The sequence below is a fragment of the Tachypleus tridentatus genome, chromosome 7 (assembly GCF_004210375.1).
Source record: "Tachypleus tridentatus isolate NWPU-2018 chromosome 7, ASM421037v1, whole genome shotgun sequence".
Classification (NCBI taxonomy): Eukaryota; Metazoa; Arthropoda; class Merostomata; order Xiphosura; family Limulidae; genus Tachypleus; species Tachypleus tridentatus.
The window spans coordinates 15,236,614-15,256,162 of record NC_134831.1 but is presented as its reverse complement, the minus strand read 5'-3'; the positions used below and the strand labels follow the sequence as shown (position 1 = coordinate 15,256,162).

At 33.3% G+C, this 19,549-nt stretch overlaps 1 long non-coding RNA gene across 2 annotated transcripts; it reads left to right on the top strand.

The window, feature by feature from the left end:
* Positions 1–531: 531 nt before the first annotated feature.
* Positions 532–14,916, top strand: LOC143255184 (uncharacterized). Of its 2 annotated transcripts, none has more exons than XR_013030460.1 (4): positions 532–720; positions 9,493–9,635; positions 11,958–12,065; positions 14,783–14,916. It is a non-coding gene; the product is annotated as an uncharacterized LOC143255184 (long non-coding RNA). The 2 variants fall into 2 exon arrangements; XR_013030461.1 differs by having other exon boundaries at positions 11,657–12,065.
* Positions 14,917–19,549: the final 4,633 nt, after the last annotated feature.

Here is a 19,549-nt window from a genome sequence, read left to right as displayed (position 1 = left end):
TAAGTGCAAAATAAAAAAATCCACAAATATTGCAACCAACCTGGTCAATTACTGCTTGTACCCCCTTTGTATTTTGGGTATGAAATGAATGATTTTGGTCAGTTCTCTAAGTGTAGTGTTGTAACAAGAAAAAACATTCAATTAACCAGCATAATTTGGACTGTACTGGTAGTGGGAGTTATAAAAGCAACCAAATAATGTGAAGGTTAAAGATTATCCATTATGTTTATTCAAATATAATTAAGCCTTTGTTTTTGTGATACTGTTAAAAGAAATATACTTTGTTTTACATTGTTAATGTAAAGAGCAGTTGTTGTGCTGCAGAGTGCTACCTCCTTTTGTATAATCAACCTTTCTGATTTTATTTTGTGGAATTACTAAAATATTTTCTACACAGTCTGTAACTACATGAGTGAATCAGATTTTTTTATGCATGTTACTACACTGCTTTAATGCAAATATAAGTTTATTTTCATAACTGTTTTAATTGTGTTATTATTTCTTTTGTGTCTTCCATTCTTTCCAGGAAAATGTAGAAGTTGTGAAGCAGATCAATTATGAGATAGTCACAGTTTTTGAGAGTTATTATGTGGAAGTTATTAAATCACTCTGGGCAGATCCTGATATCCAAGAATGCTATGATCAAAGAAGAGAGTATCAGCTCACAGATTCAGCTACTGTGTAGGAATTGTCAGTGGTTATTTTTGCATGTATTCCTTGGTATGATAATTTTTTACTTTGTATAATGTATAATAAAGGCATCTAAAACCAAGCAGCTATTGTCTAATGTAAACCTGGATAATTTAAGCACATCATTTGTGTGAACCCTGAAACTTAACAAATTCTTTTTTAACTGTATAGCTTCAGTAATACCTTGATTGATTGGAAAATTACTGTCTACTGAAATTAGTATTTCTTGTATGCTATACATTAATCATTTGCTAAACCCACAGATATTAGCTCATTACCTCAAAGGAGTGAGTGAATAAACTTGTATGTATATTTACCTGTATACATGCAACATGTTTATGCAGTCTTTAGTTCATATAACTAAGATAAAGCATGGCCTCATGGCTAGGAGGCTCAATTTGAGAGTCATGAGTTTAATTTCCCATTGCTGATCATGTTTGTTCTGTGTGGTTGTTGACTAGGCTAGTCACTTGTACAAACTTTCCTGACTGACAAAAGTACCAGCTGACACCTAATTTGATAGGACTAAAGATGAACTTGTGGAAAGAAGCACTTAGTTAAAGTATAGAATGTTCATATTTCTACAGGTTTTATCACAACTGTTAACGAAGTAAAAAGCAATATTGGAGCTAATGTGAAAGAAGTCTTTATTTCTAAAAACAACTGACTTATTTTTATAACAGTTTTATTAGGTTTTCCAATATTTTACTGGCTTTTGATTAGTATTATACCTCGTATATAAATAGCATTTCATAGAATCTTTTGTTTCTTATCATCCAGCTCATCTTATTAGTTCTGGTATTGAATTAAAGGTTTATTTGGCAGTGACTTATGGGAGATGGAAGATAGATCAGAAACGCTATTTTTACATACTTCTGATTTTGAGCCACAATAAATAAATTAAGTGGAATGTGAAAACAACATCTGCTATTGATTTGTTTTTATATAAATCTCAGACCTATTGATTTTCCAATATTTCTTCGGCAGTTAAACCTGAAAGTTTTATTTAAGTAGCTAATTAGCTTTGTAATTAACACACACTCTCATATATTAAACAACGTATGAAAGCAACAAACATTTCAATAAAAAAATACATTTTAATATATAATGTTCTCCTAATCTCCAGTCAGTTTTATGTTTAAAAAACAAAAGCTATAACGTTGATCTAGTAATATTTTAGGTTTACCTTTGTGTGATATCAGGAAAATGATAAATTCCAGTTGGGTATTGTAAAAATATATTTATACCGATTGTAAATAAATTAAATTACACAAAAAACTAGGAAGCAGGTATAGACAAAATGTGAAACTGGTTAGAATGAACTGTATAATTAATCAGGTGTCGTGCTTGAATGGTGTGTTTTTTCTGTACCATAGCTTTTTTTACCAAAGAGTTTTAATGTATCTTTTTTATCATTAACATAGCTTTTATTGTTGTATTATTTAAATCTGTATTGTATAAGTAATTCTACAATAATTATTGTAAGCATTATTTTCCAGACTGTGAGTGTCACTCACATAGTTCTCAGCAGGAAACATTAGATTTCAATAAACAACTTTCATCTTTCATTTCATAAGTGAACATATTGGTTTTATATCTAAATGTGAAAATATCCTTATTTTTTTCAGTCTGGTAGTAGTAATAATTAAACTTACCCACTTCTGTCTGCATTGCTTTACAATATTTTCTATATATATAACTCATTTTAGAACCTAAAAAGTGCACAACAACATTGTGGGATACTGATGTTTTATTTCACATTTAAAAAGGTAATGAAAATTATTGAGTTTTTACGTTGCATAGCCCAACTAATTTTGTGAAAAATTTTAAGGTAAGCTTATTTTAAGAAAGGAAAAGATGCTCTGTGTTTATGTTCTTAAAATGTTATGTTTTTTTTTGTTTTTTTATACTACCAATAGTTACTAATTTCTCAAGGAATAGATGTAAAAATGTTTTTTAGTAAATTTGTAGCTTAGAATGATTGTTACCAATTTGTTTAGTTGTTAATAAAAATATTTATTACTCATCTGTCATAAAAAATGGTCAGTTGCAAGGCTGTTGAGCCTTATATGTTTGTATTTTATGATTAAAACTTAAAAATAATTGGCATAAAAATGTAGGAATACTACACTTTATTTAATATGAAGTAAGTTTTAGTACTTTGTACCTCACTTGTTCAGTACAATATTCTCATGCTGCATTTATCTGAAAGGTCTTCAAGAAAAAGCATACTTTCAGGTTATTCTTGTATTGTAGTATGTTATGTCATAATTTTATTTGTTCATTTTTCATAGTAGGGGCTTATTGAATAACTGCACACCTGAGCACAATACACACAGAGATTTGGTTCAGCTGGAAAATTTTTGTGTAAAAATTAACAGGACCATTCTTGTATGAACCATATCCATCTTAAATTTCATTATGTCATCAGTGTTGTGATTATGAAATAAGTAAGTAATCTTAACCTACCAGATATTATCATCAACATAACCATCTTTTCTAAGGATAAAGCCACCTCTCTCTGAGTACTGCATCAATGTATATTAAAAAAAAAGAAAATGGTAGCCTACACACACATTCTCTTATGGCAGCATAATATTTATTAAGACAGGTGTTTTTACCCAATACTGTATAGAAAGTGTAAGGTGGAAGTACAGTACTGTACATCCACCAGGGACTTGATTAATACAAAATGGCCCAGTATTTGTGGTGTTTTGTATCCTTTTTAATTCACCATACAGTAACCTAAATTAATTATGTGTGTTAATAATGTTGTGACATTGCACCTAGTTATTTTATATTATACACCAGTTCACAGCAGAAAGTATGGTCAATCAAAGAAAACATTAGACCTCTACATTGCAAGTTCTCTTTTCAGTTTTACCTTTCATGAGAAAAAAATAACTCTTTGACACAAGAATGTATATATAATCATTAATATTTGGTTTAGTTGTACACACATGGGTCTTCCAGCTTTCCAGAATGTTTGTAGTCTGTACCACAAAGATTTTGGACATTCTACTACCCTGCTTAATAATTAAGTATTATTTTCTGTAGGTATCATTATGTAATGCAGTACTTTAGTAGCACAAGCCCTCATTAAAGTGTTGGTTTAAATTTTATTTATAATTTCTCTATACAGATTACTGTATTTTTCCAATATTTAGCATATTTTGATTGATAGTGAACTATTAATTTTAAAGAATTTCTTATTGAAAAAATATTTAAAATTCTTATTAGTATCATATTTCACCAAACAAATATTACATTATGAATTTTATTACAGTTTCCTTTATTTTTATCACACAGTATTTTACTTACAAAGTAAATGTTTTTTTGAATGAATGTTAGATGTTGGAAAGCTGAGATCAGAATGAAGGAAATGGATTCATTCCTTTGAAAATGTGACATAAATAATTTTCGTTGCCTTAAGTGAATATGACCAAATACTGTTTGAACGAGATAAGACTCTTCTAAAATAGGTTTTGTTATATAAAATATCTTTCCTAGTGTAACGTATCAAAAATCAAACGTTTATTGCTGAATTTAGTATTATGCACAAATTAAAGTATTATGAACAATTTTTATACAAGATGTACATTTTGATACTATTATGTTTTAATGTTTTTGGGTCCATTTAGTCCAGAAATATCAGATGTCTTTTGGTCATAGTTAGTATGTATCATTCAAACTAGACTTACACACCTTTACTAGCTACTCAAGAAATATATACATTGCAGGGCTCAACTTTTTAAGTCACTTACCCATTTAGAATAATGACTGTAATGAACTACTAGTTCAAGGATAATCACACTGAAATATTTTCCTGATGAAATAATGATAACAAGATTTGTTTGTGTTTCAGAAAGTTCTTTTTAAATATTGTGAAATACATGGCTGTTATTGTTTTTATGGAATCTCTTGAAAAACATTACATTGAAGTTCCAGTTGATAAAAAACAGTAATCAATCTTTGTTAGAAGTTTGAATTCAGGTACTGTTAGTAGGTACTGTAATGTAAACCACTGTGCAGTATGAAAGCCTTTGAGAAGTTAAAAGCATAAATGTAGCTGGCACATCTTTAAACAAAATGCAGTGTCTGTATATATAAATTATCACAATGAAAACTACAGACAACGTTGCTATCTTTTGACAGAATGTAAAGCAAGAGATAAATTATTTAATTAACTTAATAATTATTATTTCACTAAGATGACTGAAATATTAACCTTATCAGGTATTTTAAAATATAAGTTATGAAAGATGCACGCTATATTTTTTTTCAATATTTGTCATCTACAAACATATCTATAAAACATTTAAAATATTCAAAATCTAAATTATATAAATAATTACCAAACAATATTTAATATTTTTAATAAATGATTAAATGTATTAACTATAAAATACATGTATTCAAAGATTTTTTAGTTTGATATAATACCAGTCTTCAAAACAACAAATTAAAATTGACAATTTTTTTTACTTATTTCATATGTACTCTAACATTTGACATATTTCACTTTTCACTGCAAACTAGTGCTATTACTTTCTGAACTTGTTTATTTCCAAAGGCAGAGAAGGTGGTAATTTATCAGTCAATCAACAAATTAATTTCTACCTCCACAGACAGCCATCAATACACTGATTGTGGTGTTAGCTCCATCAGACCAGTGTATAATATTGGAAACTACTCCAAAACATTACCTACTTTTCATTGTACTGGAGTTAATGTTGACTTTTGCATTGTGTTTGTGTATTTTGCACAATAGTGCTAAATTGCTCTCTCAGGTCAACAAATCGTGAGGGTTAATTTAATAATTTTGTGTGTGCATAACTGTTCTATAAAAAAACCTAATATGAATCAACTCAAAGGTTAAATAATTTAGTTTACCATTACTGATTGGCATTAAAGCTAATCAATGTTAAATACTCAAAAAGCAAAGAAACAGGAATCTGTCTTAGATGTTAAATATTTCTGAGGAAAAACAAATTTAAATGGCCATTAAAAATTATGTAGAATATAAATCTGTTCTGGACCATCTGAGTAAAACATGTCATTTGTTTAGCTAGCTATTTTGTCCTCTCTTTTTCTTTATCTCAGGTACAGGATAGAATGATTTTTATGAAATCAGCAGAATATTAAATGTTTGTTAAAAATAATAGAAGAGTGTCTATCATTTTTAATTCCTGAAACATAGTAAGCACTCTCCCATATGCAGAGCTTAATATAGTGAAATTAAGAAGTGAGGTAGCAAGAGGCATCAGATCAAAATATATTAAACTTGGAATGCAATATATATGTAAAGGGGTAATATATTTTCAGAAAATAAACTTGTTCTACAGCTGCTATTATTTTATTAAAAATAACAGAAGACTTTTTAGTGCCATAGAAATATTTGTATGGATGTTGTTTTTACACAGATTATTATATGCTTATGTTGGGACTGGGTACTCAAACAAGATTGTAAAGAATATTTGCTTTAACTGTGTAGTGATTCATTTCATATCTTAATTACATGGACTAGTTTGTTTTATAGGTAGCTAGATTTCTATATTATGAATTAAAGATTGTTAGTACTAGGAAAGTGGATACAAGAACCACAGTATTTGCATGTGTGTAGTGCACTCAGCATTTTAAGCATTGCTTCTGTTGTAATACTTCATTAAAGTAAATGTTAAACTTTTCAAGTAAAAAAAATAGTTATGTACAGATAGGATATTAACTTTTTTGTGACTAGAATCAGGGCAAATTGAGAAAAATGACTGATTTATTGTACATTTTATTGAATAAAAGTCCCACATCATTGGATTCAGTCTGAAAAAAAAATCCCTTATCAAAATACATGCTTATGGTCCATGGGAATAGAAATAGATGGTGTGCATACAAAATATGGTAAGCAAGTGATTAAAAATTATTACAGGTTATTTTAAAACTAAGTCATTCACACCTACTATTATTAAGGTTAATTGAAGTCAGGTTTCACAAAGGGTGTATACCTGCAGTAAACAAGGGAGTAAGATTTAAAGAACCCATAATACATGTCACTTTCTAACCTTATTTTAGTAATGGTAGTTTTGAATGACTTGTATTAATGTTAAGCCTGAAGGAATGTTATATGCAACCAAATTATCTTGAATTAAATGTGTTTTCAAAAGCTGTCTCTTTAGTGTATATATCTAACTAATAATATTAATATTTTTTTGAATTTATTATATCTTTGTCAGAAATAAACTTTTAATGTGTACTTAGGGAATCTGTCGAAAAAAAAACAAACTCCAACTTAAAGTGATATAGTTTTGCTTGTACTACATTTTTTAGAAAGTATGAGATAAGTTTAATTCTTGTTATTATCTGTTTTATAAAGATGCAGTTGAAGAAATAAAAGGAAAACAATAGTCTTTTATCTTTCAGCATATAAACTTTTCCTTAAGTACTTTCAAAACCCATCTTTTCTGGTAACCAGTGGTTAAGCGGTATGCATATTGGCAAAAAATAAATAACAGCATAACATGGTGGGAAAAACATATATATCATACTGTTGTAAAACACTGTCAGATTTTCCACAAACATACATTTGGCTTTAGTATTATTATCTAGAACTAAAATCTCCCCTCCTCTACCACCACCACCCAAAGAAAAAAGAAAACATTACACACTGATATCTTTTTAAAACTGTTGATAAATATATTTCAACTCATATATCACTCTACTCTGCATAGCTTAAGGATGTGTTCAGTATAAGTTGCTATTATAAAGAACATCTGCTGCTTAACTGCTGTGTTTAAGTTAATTCCCCATATAAATGGTGTTGATGACACATCTTTGCAAAACATTTTACTCTGCTTTATGTGCAATATTCAATGTGCACTTTAAATAGGCATTTTCTTAGAAGGTGCAAACTATCTGGATATATATTGTGAGAATATAGGTTCAGCTGATAGTTTTGTGCTATATCAAATTAAATATTCATTGTGAATGTATACATGATGGTAAACGTGCTTAACACATTATAGTGCTATAAATTTAGTAAATATATATTTATATATTTATTCATTTTTCAAACAATTAAACCCTTATTAAAATACGGTGTGCCTATATCTGTAAATACAAAATTTTTAGAAACATAACTTTCAAATTTAATTCTTAGCATAGTTATTAAAATTATGCTTTTTTCAAGTATCCAAGCACTTTCTCAATCTTGGCCAAATCAATTTCATGTCATGTTTCTTTAAAAACTATGAAATAAACAGAAAGAATTCATGTATGTGATTAATATGCATGCTTCTTATTAGAGAATTACTTGGAATTTTAGCCTAATATATATTTCTGTAGGTGGATTTTATAAACTCGTGTATTATGTTGCCTTTGGTGATAGTAGAAATGGGCACTTTGCAAAACATCTTAGAGTAGAATCAGTGATTTCCTATAAACTATATAGCGTGTCTAAATTAATAGTTTTCTCAAGGACAGCCTTGAAAGACTATGTGGTCCATTGTTGTCTGGATGTTATGCTATTCTTGCTCTCTTTCATTTAAAGTTTCTCTTTAGTAATAAAATAAAAATTCATATATTTAATAATATGTTTGCAAAAGACGATTAATTACTCCTTCAGCCAGGTATTAATTTTCGATACTTAAACTGTTAACATAGTTAAAAACTCCCTCCCACAACACAAAAGAAACAAAAAATATATTTTAATTATGGATTAATTATTTGAAAAACAATTAAAATAAAATATGAAAATATATTCAATAAGGTTGTAGCTTTGTAATTAATTGAATATATTTATACTTAATATACACATTTACAGGAAAAGTGTTACTTGGAGAGTATAACAAAACAGTATTATTAGCTCAGTACATAGCTTGCTCAGTATAGCCTTTAAATAGATACATATTCAAAGCACATGTCAGTGATTGTATGTCAAACAGTAGACCTGAAGGATTATTAGAATGATAAATGATTCAATATTCAGGCTCACTAATCAGCTATTCTCACATGAGACTTGAATAGTTAGAACAACCTCTTATATTAATTATTGGAAAAACTTATTTTAATCAGTTTATTATTTTTAGTCTTTGTGACATGAATTTTATTAAACTGAACAATATTCAGTTAATTGCGAAAAATGAGAAATTATAATGGCAATTTCTATGGTAGTTGAAATATTTAGGAACATTAATTTTGATTAGTTAATTATTTTCATACTTTTTTAATGCAGTTGATGTTCATACATAATTGATTAATTGAATTAATTGTTCATCACCATCAAGCAGAGAAAGAAAGTTTTAAGTTTTCACACATGTAGATTTTAAGTTGCACATAAAAATTGGGTGTTCCTTTGGACTAACCAGCTGAGTAGCAGGTGTTCTTTGGAATAAAAATTCTTAAATAGCTGGTGGAGAACAAAAGTGGCTTTGGCAAGTTTCTTGTTTCAACTCTTAATATGTAAAATGAATTAATAATTTAGTACAGATATACAATTTTAGGTGCTGGCACTATAACTACTGAAATAACCTGTTGAATCTAGCACAGTGAGATTATTATTATATGTTCTTATTTATATTTGGTAAGTTTTGGTGGAAACTAGAGAAAAAACTACTCATTTGTATTAATAATTGGCAAATTTTGACTTTTTTTTTCTTGTGTAATGTAGAACAGTTATTAATGTTTCACTTGATTTAATTGATTGATATGTACGAACTATGTTTAAATATCCAACGTTTTATTGTGCTGTAGTATTGTGTTACTTTGTTGATGATAGCAATTATTTTATGTCATATTTTTCTTTGTTTGCAGAATCATATGGAGGAAAATAGAGCGTTATTCAAGACAATTATTCACTGTCCATGGTTTCAAAACTCCTCCTTTATTCTTTCCACACAAAAAAAGAACCTGTTAGAAGACAAAATCTTGTATTCACATCTTCACAGAAAATAATGGTAAGTTGAATAAAACCTTTTATTTTACAGATAGTACGTAGAGTTTACTGAATGAATTATTTGGTCAATTTTAATTTATAAAGCACAATTGCATAATAGACCCAGCATAACCAGGTGGTTAAGGTGCTCGACTTGTAATCTAAGGTTCGTGGGTTCAAATACCCATCACATCAAACATGCTCACCCTTTCAGCCATAGGGACGTTATAATGTAAAGGTCAGTGACACTATTTATTGGTAAAAGAGTAGCCCAAGAGTTGGCAATGGGTGGTGATGACTAGCTGCCTTCCCTCTAGTTTTACACTGCTAAATTAGTGACAGCTAGCACAAATAGCCCTCGTGTAGCTTTGTGGAAAATGCAAAAACAAACAATTGCATACAGAACAGAGTATATCAAAAGATCGAAATGGATGGAAGTAGCTAAAGTTTACTAATATTTTCTTTTTTTTCAGTTTTTTTTTCACTTGGTAATGGTGGTTCTCAAACTTTTAACCTGAGAAATAGGTTTGTGATAAAGTTAATAATTATTTAATACATTTTAAACAAATTGTAAATGTTACATATTAATTTGTAAATTTTGAAATAAGAATTTGAATTAATACTTCCTACAATCTGAGAACATAAGTATCTGTGAAATACATCAAGCAGTTACCTCAAAAAATGTCATGCTTATATCACAAGTAATAAAGGAAATACAAGTAATTATACAACAACAAATGTATTTCTCTACTGACCTGGAATTTAATTTAGCACTGGGATAGATTTTGTATATAAATATGAAAAGTTAGCAGTTTTAATTGCATGCAGAAGTCATAAAATTTGAGCATTTTCATAATTTGTTTTTGCATTTGCTTCTTGTCTTACAGCATATAAGAAAAAGAAACATTTTTAATCAAATATTAATAATCCCAGCTTGAAAAATCGACATTGTATTATGCAATGAAATATAATGACAATATTTTACTTGTCTCTTATTTCAACTTGTTTTATTTTTTGATCTTTCTTTTTTATCCTGATCTGAGGTTCTATAATACTAGAGACAATCACAGTAGATTTAAAGCTAATAATACAAGAAAATAAAAACACCATAGATGAAAAAAATAAACACTGTAATGGTGGTTCTCAAACTTTTTTGTTTGTGAATTATCTGAATTTTATTTGTTTGTTTTTTATCTCAACAAATTGTAATGTAATTTGTTATACTATACTGTTACATCCTTTCTGTAGCTATGCAACCTTTTCATGGACTGCTGGAACGTAATCTGTACATCACATAATCAGAAATGCTGCCATTGGATACTGTGTGTTATAGAGCAATACATTTTAAATTTTTTTATTCTTATCATAGAAGATTTATACCTTATTATTTATTCCATTCATATATTAAAATAATTTGATTTTACCACTAGTGATAAGATAATAAAAAAATACATTTATCTTAATGTTATCAATATTGAATATCTTAGATTTTCACTAATGTGAAAGGAACTAATATGATCTGGTTAGAATACCAGACTGTGAATCTAAGGCTCTGTGATTCATACTGCATTACTGACAAAAAACAAATCTCTGCTTTAGGTATTTGGTATATTATAAGAGTGATGGTCAACTTCTATTATTCAGTCTGACAAGAATAGCCCTCGAGTTAACAGAAAGGGTGGTGTTGATTAGCTGTCTTCTGTCTAGTCTTTCATTTCAACAATTGGGAGTGGCAAGTGTAAATATACCTCAAGTACCTCTGTGTAAAGCTCAATAAAACAAAAAAACTGCTCAATTTGACACCCTTGAATGCTTTTATTTTTCTCTCACTTTAAGTTGTTCTGGTCTCTATAATTTACAACCCTACAGTGACAGAAGTAATTCATTAAACTTAATGTTTTTGTGCAGAACACATGCACAAATGTGGTATTTGTAGTAAATATATGGTATAATTGAATTTTTAGTTTCACAATATAATTATTATGCTTGTTTTTGATAATAATAAAATATAATTAAATATCTTTTTCTCCTTAACCCTTTCAGCACTGAATAACAACTTGTAATGTTTGGCATGGAAATGAATATATATGTTTGATACTTCAACTAATTATGGTATCAGTACTAAAAGCATGATATCTCGGCAATAACTCAACAAAAAGTCCCTGAAATATTCAGTGATTGTACCCAATACTATATGTGTTAAATTCAATACATAAGAATAAGAGGAATAAAGGAAGGTCGTCTGCCTCGCTGAGCCTTCAAGTCGACTGCTGTCACCAACCTCGTCGGAAGGGTTAAAGGAATATGTGTTGTCTGATACCAATTTTGGAATTCATTGTTATAGGCCCTAAGCAGGACCAGATTGCAGCTTGCAGGTTCGTTTTAAAGATGTATCTGGCCCAGGATCCGGACCCGAATTGCATGATTCACTCTCACTTCACTTGTGCCACAGGTAAGTCTAATAAGCACAAAAGTGCTTTAAAAAAATCTTAGTCTAATAAGCAAAAAGGTGCTCAGAAAAAGTCTTGAAACTAAAATAATATTGCTTATTTCTTGCAAAAGAAAAGCAACATACGACAGTTCCAAATTTGTATTCTCTAATTCATGTATATGAGCCCAGTCACTTTACTTAAGTCTTAATGTCTTGCACTATTAGAGTGATTTAACATGGTTGAGTAACCAAAAAATGATGTATATGTATTTTTTACTTACATGTGAAGTAGATTTGGGTCCTAAAATACTTATAGCCATTGTCTGGAATGGCATGATTAAATGTGGTATTTTCTGTGCTTGTGTTTTTGACATTCATTACCTGATTTGCAAAAGTTATTAATATCCCATTTTATGTTTTTCAAAATAATTTGTTATTGATCCTACAAGAAAATTTTACAAATGTTAAGTAACTGACCAATCATGTAAAGTACTTATAACTTTGTTTCTCAAACACTAGAATGATTTTTTATTTTACTCAAGTCAGAGTAGCTCAACATTTGTGCCATTAAAGTGTGTATTTTTGCTTTTTCTAAATGCTTCCTGTCTCTTAGTAGTCCACTAGGAATCCATATATTTCTTTGTTAGCTCTGTTAGCGGCCTCACAATATTGCCAACTGTGAAATGAATTTTTATAGAATTATACAGATCTCTAAAATGACTTACTTTAATGCATTTTCTATAGAAACAGATAATTCTAACATACATCTAACGTTTTAGAGATTAGTTTTTATACCAACAGCTTGCACAAGACCTAAATAATTTGCTTCCTTTCTTAGAAATTGACACTTAGATGGGTTTTATTTCAAGTTCAACTTTTGCAACCTATCAAACACATCTTATTCTAATGACCTATTAACATGTACTGAAAGATCTGCTACTTGTTTTTTTTCATAATTTCACCCTGCTTTGGATTTTTGTAACATCTATAAGTACTTATTTTCTGTTAGCTTTAACAACTTCTTTCTGAAAAATTCTGACCAAAGAATTTGTAAACTCTTGTTTTGTGTATGCCTACAGTTATTGGCTATATATTCTTTTAGTCTGCAGTTAAAGTATACTACCTGTTTTTGATATCTTCCAGACCACATTTAAAGTGTGTGGTACTTTACTTTTTTTTTTCTTTTATTCTATTCTCCTGTCCCTATTTTACCAAACTTGCAGTAAGTTTTTATGTACTTAGTTAATTTGAAACTACACTCATCTTTTGTAACTATGTCTATTAAATCTTAAAGATGTTGCTTGCAGAATATTTACTTCATTCACAGTTAATCTCTTCAGATTACTGATTAATCCTTTATCATAATTAGGTTTCAACTTGTCTTGTCTCATCAGCTCAGTTAGCCTGTTACCTTATTTCTTGTAATCTACATCCAAATGCTCTGACATATTTGCCTCTAAGATATGTTAGTAGGTGTATTTGTTTCCTGATAGTTGTAGGCTATTCACAGCTCTTTTGTTCACTTTTAGCTTTTTAACTTCTATAAATCAGTACTTATTTTCACATTCCTTCTCTTTAAGTTCAGTATGAAAGATAGCAAATGAAAGTGTATACATATTAAAAAAAATGTATCTCAGATTGGCTGGTGTGGGTATTAACATTTTTTTTTGACAAGCAGAGAACAACATTTCGACCTTCCTAGTTCATCTTCAGGTTACTCTTTGTATGTTGCTATCATGAGGGACTCAGAGGGTTAAAAACATTTTTGGTAGAAATTTGCGAGGATTAGGTTCATTGTAAGAGCCCCTGGTGTAACCTAAAGATGACCTAGGAAGGTCAAAACGTTGTTCTCTGCTTATGAATCAAAGTGTTAATACCCATACTAGCCGTTCAGAGATACATTTTTTATTTCAAATAGGTTTCTCATCATCAAGACATTTTAAAAAATGTAATGGTATATGTTACTCAATTTGTGCATGGTTTCTACAAGAAACCTTTCATGTGGTAGTATGCAACTATTCAGTCATACGTTCTTAGCTATTATGTATTTTTGTGATATACTAAAACTTGTATGGTGACTATTTTACCAACTTTCCCCGTTTCAAAAGTAAGAAACTTTATTGTCTTTTAATATTCTTTTATACAAATATGCCTGCTCGCCCTCCCAGCCGTGGGGGCGTATAATGTGACGATCAATCCCACTATTCGTTGGTAAAAGAGTAGCCCAAGAATTGGCGGTGGGTGGTGATGACTAGCTGCCTTCCCTCTAGTCTTACACTGCTAAATTAGGGACGGCTAGCACAGATTGCCCTCGAGTAGCTTTGTGCGAAATTCCAAAACAAACATACAAATATGCCATTAGTTGTTTTAGCTTTGAAAAATTAGGTATTTTCACACGGACATTTTTAGCATAACCAAACGTTTTTTTAAATACATGTAAAATTAATATAAAAATATTATCTATCAGATCTAACTTACTAGCTGGAGTACCCGTGCCCTGGAGGGAAGTTATGTAAATTCATCATTAATGAAAGGTTACCTTAGGACGTGAAACATTGCTTCCCTTATATGAAATGGTAAAAAACGCCCACTGAAACTGCAAAACAAAACGTAAAACCACACATTTGCTTCTTAACCTGAAGTTGACCTAAAAAGGTCAAAACATTATTCTGTACTTTATTTTAATTAAAGTTTTAATACCCTTACTAGCCATCTTACGAATACATTTTTACTTCAAGTGAGGTGGACCAAGTGTGAAGCACTAAAGAACCAAACAGAAAACAGACTTGAACCAAAGAGGCAGTATGGCTACTTCTAATCAAGAACTTGAAGATATATTAGTGGAACCAATAGTGTTGGAAAATAACACAAGCCAAGCAGCTAACCTTTGGAGTAGATCAGTGGTTCTCAACCTTTTCTGACCTGCGGCACACGACGACAATCTGAAAATTTTCGCGGCACACCTGGAAAGCATTAACGATGTAATTTGAAGTGCAAAATGTTTTCATTCACCAACTCGAAAATATCTTGGCCTTTCGCTGAACTTTTAAATCTTTGCAAAATAAGTATTCGTTTATGATTTTTCCATCTTTTATGAATCGAACAAAAGCCAGAACTTGAGCTTTTCCACTAACGTCAGTAGATTCATCAACTTGAAGAGACCATAGCAGAGACAATTCATCTTCAGGCGCTTCGAAGTATTCGCAAACTTGATCTTTCAAATCCGACGACAGGTCTACAATTCTGCGCGAAATTGTGTCATTGGACAGTGGAACTTGCTTAACCGTTTTGGCGGCATCCGTTCCAAGCATAGTTTCAACGATGATTGCTAACGCTGGCGCAATGACTGATTCGGCCTCTGTATGCGCTTTCTTGCGTTTTATCAACAATTGAGCTACCTTATAACTTGCAATCAATCCTTTTTCGGGCAGCTTCATGTAGTTCGCAAGCTTCCTTGATTGTTCATGTTGTTGAGTCGCGATATTCTCGAAGTATTCTTTTGGTTTATCCTTCACAGCTAAATGTTTTGTTTCCAAATGTCTCTTCAGTTTGCTAGGAACAAGCGCCTCGTTCGATAAAGCTGCATTGGAGAGTAGGCAGAGTGGTAATTGAGAATGTTCCGATTCCAAAGCGATAAAACCGTATTCGATGTATTCGTTTTTGTACTTTCATTTGATTCAACACATTCTCCTTTGCAGCACCAGGGTTACTTGAATATTTTTCCATGGATAAATGATAAAGCTAATTCATACACGATAAGCACAGAGTTCTGCAGTTGATACAAAACTCCCACCTACAGCAAAATAGCTGTAGCTTACCGCAGAATGAGAACCTGTTCCAGAAAACAGTTTGATTGTTTGATGCATCATTTATGACGTACGAAGCGCTTGTTGCGCCACAATTAAACTCACAGTCGAACCGTTGTAATCGAGAATGAAATTTAAATATGAACTTCTGAGTGCTCGAGTTAAATGAAAACCATCGAATGTTTTGGAAGGTTCCAGAGTGTCTCTATAGTAGCTTTTATTAACTGATGTGTTCGACTTGCTTGTAAAATCCCAAGAAAGTTGAATGTGGACACAGGTAAGTTTGTTTTGTTTGTTTTTTAATTTCGCGCAAAGCTACTCGAGGGCTATCTGTGCTAACCGTCCCTAATTTAGCGGTGTAAGACTAAAGGGAAGGCAGCTAGTCATCACCACCCACTGCCAACTTTTGGGCTACACTTTTACCAACGAATAGTGGGATTGACCGTCACATTATAACGCGAAGGGCGAGCATGTTTTATGCGACCGGGAATCAAACCCGCGACCCTCGGATTACGGGTCGAACGCCTTAACACGCTTGGCCATGCCGGGTTTGTTTGTTTGTTTGTTTTGGTCCTGTACGTGGTGAGGGGACCTCCCAGGGAAGGTTCTGTTCTATCTGGTTACCTTCTCTGGGATCTAAACATCCACCCATGTGTTTGCCGTGCGTGGCGACCCGTGAAGGGGAGGAGAGGATCCTGGTGGTTGAGGGGTCCAACCCTAACACACCACTTTGGCCTCGAATTCCTGTAGACGGGCGGCCTTTGGGTGGCCCCCCTTGGGTCAATCGGCTGGTCCACTTGGGCTAGAGTCAACCAAGTACCAGTGTTGGAAGTTCTCAAGGGGTGTTGTGGACATTGTGCCTGATGCTGGTGTTTGGGTATAGTGCTCACGAAACCCTGGCGTTGCTGCATTGTCCTTGCGTGACTTTGTAGTGCGTCCCCTTGTAGGGCTCCATGGTGGGTGGGGTCAGTGGGTACCGAAATTTTTTCCTTTTCCTATGGATCCTCAAAAAATTTAAATAAAATTGTAAAAAAACAGTCAATGGGTAAGCGACCACGTCTTGAATACTCAGAACAGCAATCTTCAACATCAGTAACACACGTACCCCGTTTTCTTATATTACATTCTCTTTCGGAAAAACCTTTAAGGCAAATGTCCCCTTTTTTTATTCAAAAGGGACTAGAGGGACTTGCTGGCTCTCCAAAATCAGTAAAGAAACTTCGATCTGGTGACATATTAGTTGAAACATCCACATCCCAACACAGTGAACTCCTGTTGAAATCATAGGCAATTGGGGATATACCTATTGAAGTTACACCCCATGCTACCTTGAATTCTTCACGAGGAGTTATTGTTGAAAGGGATTTGAGGAACGTTCCCGAGTCAGAGATTCTCGCTGGTCTCTCCACTCAAGGAGTTTCTGCAGTGAGGCGCATCTCCACTCGCAAAGATGGAATTACACTGCCAACAAATACCCTCGTTTTAACATTTACTTCACCACGTGCACCTGCCACCATCAAGGCAGGTTATCTCATTTGCAGGGTTCGGCCATACATACCAAACCCTCTTCGATGTTTCCAATGTCAGAGATTCGGCCACTCAAAGACATCTTGTCGTGGTTCCCTGACATGTGCTCGTTGTGGAGGCAAGGACCACGATGCCTATGACTGTGACATGAACCCACATTGCGTAAACTGCAATGGTTCTCACCCTCATACTTTCATTCTTGCCCAAAATAGTTGGAGGAAAAAGAGGTGCAGCGTTTGAAAACGACACATAACATTAGTTATCCTGAGGCCCGGAAATTGCTGTCCACAACTCCATCTCGGACATATGCTGCTGCACTTCATTCCACAACTACAGTGGGAGTGCACACAGATCTCTCTGTGCCTCCAAAAGAATCGTTTTCAAAACAAATGAAAAGCCTTTTGACCTCCGTGGTTAAAAGGTTGATGAATCAACTACCACACCTATCTCTGTCCCTCCCATACCTTCCAACACACCTCAAGATCCACGTCCTTCAGTTTCAAATACAGGCATTTCTTCTGATACATCTTTTTCTCCCACCACAAGAGACAAAACAATTATTCGTTCGCGTCCTCAGTCACTAGATTCCCCTTCCAATAACAAAAACCTGCCCACCCGACACAGAGCAGGATCCATGGAGGTTGATAGACCTCCTCCAACTAAAGACAGTAAAGAAAAAAGACGTGGTCGTAAACCGAAGGGTTCTCCAGCCACTTCACCTACCCGTTCTTAAAAATGGCCACCTTGATACAATGGAACTGTCGAGGTTTACGTTCTAATCTGGATGATATCAAAACGCTGATTGCTTCCTACCATCCTGTTTGTCTTTCTTTACAAGAAACATTTCTCAAAACTACTGATACTGTCTCCATTCGGCAGTTTTCTCTGTACAGAAATGACAGGTTGTGTGATGGTCGAGTACATGGAGGGGTGGCACTGTTGGTTGATCAACACGTCCCCACCCTGTCTTTGTCACTCAACACACCCTTGGAGGCTGTAGCCATCCGTGTTTCCTTGGGTCATACCATCACTGTTTGTTCTCTGTACCTGTCCCCTGGAAAGACATATGATCAATCAGATCTGGATGCTCTCGTTGAACAGTTGCCATCTCCATTTCTAATCCTAGGGGATTTTAATGGACATCATCCCCTCTGGGGAAGTGCTATTATTGATGGGAGGGGCCGATCTGTAGAGCGGATGCTCTCTGATCACAATCTTTCTCTTTTCAATACTGGTTCTTCCACTTACTTTCATGCACCTAGTCAGTCCTTTACCGCTATTGATCTCTCAGTTTGCTCCCCTTCATTATTCTCCCATTTTTCATGGAGGGTTGACAGTAATCCACTAGGCAGTGATCATTTTCCAATCCTTATAAGAGAGACTGGCCGTGGTCGATGCCACCCTACCCGCGTGCCCCGGTGGAAGCTGGATCAGGCAGACTGGTCCACTTTCACTGCTCTCAGAACTTGATCCTGCCATCGTAAATCAGCCATCAATAGACGACTGTTTAGCAGCGGTAACTGACTGTATTACACATGCAGCTGCTCAGTGTATTCCTAAAACCTCGACACGTTTTCCACGATATCCTCGTCCGTGGTGGAATCCTGCTTGCCACTTAGCACGGAAGGCTCAAAAGCGGGCCTGGGATACTTTTCGTAGATATCCCACACTTTCAAACCGGGTTGCTTTCCAACGGGCCCGTGCACATGCTAGGTGGGTAAGACGTCACAGCCAGAAGGAATCTTGGATTAAGTTCACAACCAGTATATCTTCTACCACCAGTTCCAAGATTATATGGGACAGGATTCGAAAGGTTAATGGACACTACAATTCTGTCCCCCTCTCGATCTTACTCTCTGATGGTCAGGAAGTGACTGATGTTCGGAACATCGCTAACACTCTAGGTGAAAGCTTTTGCCGGGTATCTAGCACTTCTGCTTGTTCCTCCACCTTCCTGGCCATCAAGACTCGGGCGGAGCGATTACCTCTTTCCTTTCGAACTGACTGTTTCTTTGACTATAATCGTCCCTTTACCCTGGTGGAACTAAAAATGGCCCTTCATCGGTCTGCCAGTACGTCTGTTGGACCTGATGATATTCATTATGACATGCTGCACCATCTATCTCCTGCTTCTCTTGATGTCCTTCTGATTGTTTTCAACCGGATCTGGCA